A 3593-nucleotide genomic window follows, 5' to 3' on the forward strand; every position below is an offset into this window, starting at 1 on the left:
AATCTTTAAACTTGACATGCATACATCAGGATTACTAAAATACTCAAACCAAGCCTGTCCTGCTTGGTAGGTCAGGTCTTAACTAATGCTACTTTGCCTCTCCAACCAAGTTTGATGCTTTTTACCTTGGTCTGTCTTACTATTGGGCAATGTTGAGAATGCTGACGTACACATGGTACCACCTAACCGGCTTAGACACGTGTACGGTCTGAATAATCGTGCAAATATTACACTCTACAAATATTATTATACTCACCTATGGTTTAATCGAGATAATAGTTATATCGATTAAATGAAATATTATAAATCTTTTATTGTGTAACTGATATAAGAAGTAAATAAATAAACAAAATATGCCATTCAATGATAATTCATGCAAAGATCTCACCCACATAACACGGGTTTTCCTACGGGACGTTTAGGGCTTTTCACCCTATGGCACTCTGACTCTTTCTTACGCAATCAAGGTTTCTACCAATCCATTATACCAATGCAAATATATCATTTTGAAACTTCATTATCATTATCCATTTATTATTAACAAATTTTTCTCCTATAAGTAATTTATAAAAAGAAACACATAATTTTTCTTATATCAAGAAACTTAAAAAATAAGATATTATCATTATAATAAAAGGATTAAGAAAAATCATAGGTTTAAATCTACCTAATATTTTGGTCTGCAAATGAAGTATGTTTTAAACCTTGATTAGATAAATATTTTTCGTGTTTCGTTCGAGAGCAAACAACTTTAGTAGATAAAAATTTCATGGGCTTCTTCGATGGTGTTTTTCTAGCAATTAATAGTATTTCTCTCAATATTTTGGAGTAGGGTGAGGTGAGCACGAATTTGGGGAGAACTATAAGGTTTTTAAAACTTCAAAAGTATTTTTTTCTTCATCCCCTAATAGTAGCCTAAGTTCCTAACAAATTGGTGTGGCCTTGATCCTATAGTTGGCACCCATTTAGGCTAAATTACTTCATACTTAATCATGGCCACTGATTTTTTATTTTTGAGCTATATGAAAACATATTAGAGTTCAATGTAATAAAAAAAAGATTAAAACACATGTCATATTTTGGATTAAAAGAAATAGGATTATGTGCAATAAGGAAGACACACATGGTATAATAGAGTTTTACAAATTCAATATTCTCAAGTTTATGGGATAAGCATCAATTAACCATCCAATTTTATTTCCCACAATTCCTCAACAATTTAAAATTCAAAAAATAACATGTTGAGCACCTTTTGACTTTTGAAAATTTCAAGAAATACCTCTCCTCGTTGGACCTCACGTTAAAAGACAAAAATATATATTTTTCAATATTTTCTCAATTTTTAACTAATAAGGCAATCGATATCATCAAATTATTTGTAAAACTTAATTATATAACATGTCATGATAAAATATAAGATTATCTAAGTAAATCACTTAAAAAACAAAGAAGACAAAAAAAAAATGTGAAGGAAAAAATAGTCCAAAAATATTGTCTCCTAAAATTTAGGAAATCTTTAATTGTTCTATAAAATCACATTCTAAGCATCTTTTATGTTTCGGCTGAAGTGAAATTTTGACATTTGGGTGCCCAAAAATATAAATTACTCAAATGAAAATGACGATTACATCCCTAATATAAAGATCTTCTTATTTTTCGATTAAAGTTATGATTTCCTAGATACAATGGTTCATTAAACTCATGTTAAAGGAGAAATATTTTTTTGATAATGATATTTTCAAAGTGACTAAATTATCCTTGGGTGAAATTATCTTTTTACCCCTAAAGATAAAAAAAGATTATTAATGCGAAAAATGATAGAATAAAGTTTATATTTATATGTTATCAACTATGTTTTACCAAACATATCTTTAAACATACAATATTATATTTATATACTTCATTATTTTCAGGGTATTACACATATCTTTTCTCATATCCCTTTATCTAGGGATCTGGATCGTATTACTTCTACCTAAAACGGCCATCCGAGTTCCGAGGCTGAAATATTTGTCCCTAAATATCGGAGGGAACCTATTCCCCCAAGCTTGAGTTATTCCTTCAAAACTGCTAAATTCGATCGAAACTTGTGATGCCACTTGTTGTTATCTGGTGCCTTACAAAAATATCCTCCTCTGTTATTAATCTGGATAAAAACAAATCAAGATTCTCCACTTTCACTATAAATAGAACATTCAACACAAAAAATGCACATATGTTGACTTGGGTGCCGAAGGTCTATGGTGCAAGAACACCCAGGAGCTTTTGGAGCTACAGATCTCACAGATAACCTCCCAATCTATTTTACCTTGAGGTGGATCTAAGATTTTGCATCCACAAATATTATTAAAATTTCTAGCCTTTGCAATTTTTTCTTAGTTAATGAGTATTGTTTATGGAATATTTTTCCATCTTTGATTAGTGTTCCACAAATAATGAGAATCTGTCTCTAACCATATTTTTCTACTCCCATATTACCCAGAATTCTTTCATTAATGATAATGCCCAACCAATGAAACTCTTTGAAGCTTGGACTAGGATTGTCAATGGATCAGGTTCGAATGGATTGGTACAGATCCAATAACAAATTTATTAGACCCAGACCCAATCAGATTTCTTAATTTTTAGGTTTGTACTTAATCCAAAATCACATTTCTTGTTTCCATTCAATCTAAATAATCAATGTTTTCAAATTAATTCTAATCTATTTAGATTCGATTATATATATATATATATATATATATATATATATATATATATATATATATATATATATATATATATATTGTAATTTCTGTCTAAATAAAAAATCAAATATAAACCCATCATTTATATATTTCAAACAGGTTATTGGTTTGGATCATTATCAAATCAAAAGTTGATTGATCCAAAATTAATCACAAAAGTTATTGGGCAAGATCAACACTTTCGTTTACAAGAAAAAGGTTGTAAAAAACCTAGAAAGCGTGATGTGTTACTATATTTTCTGAAGCAATGAGTTAATGTAAGATAATACTTGTGATTTTTTTCTCCTCGGTAGTATGGGATACCTTATGGAGTAGCGCAACTTTTGCAATCTGAGAATTTCTATTATTCTTTCTTGATGAACTTTTATATGTAAAGGCAGCATTTATATAGTATAGAGATAGTCGAAGTTCACATGTATTGCCTCATGATAGGCTTAGACGTGAGTAGTTTCTTTTAGATTAGTTAGAAATCACTAAGAGTACGTTGTTGTCAAACAGTCGACCTCACCGTTTGAATTCAGTATTAGATTCTTAGTGAATAGCTCATCTGAGCCGGATAAATGATCACCCAACTATGGTATGCTATATCGGCACCAAAATCATATAAGAACAGTGAGATTCCACACGAGAAGTTACGTATTAAAATATTGATTTGCAAGAATCGAGGTGGTTATATTGGCATGTTCTTCAACTCTGTTATTGATTACACCATTGTGTTTGTATTATGTATGTTTCTTTATTTTATGATGCAATATCGATAAATGTTTTACTTTAACAATTTAAAAGAATGATAGAATACTTTGATATTAGAACTGATAGATCGATGACTATTACTAATATTTATCA

This window comes from Akebia trifoliata, chromosome 8, assembly GCF_017979445.1.
Source record: "Akebia trifoliata isolate Shusen 1 chromosome 8, ASM1797944v1, whole genome shotgun sequence".
NCBI lineage: Eukaryota > Viridiplantae > Streptophyta > Magnoliopsida > Ranunculales > Lardizabalaceae > Akebia > Akebia trifoliata.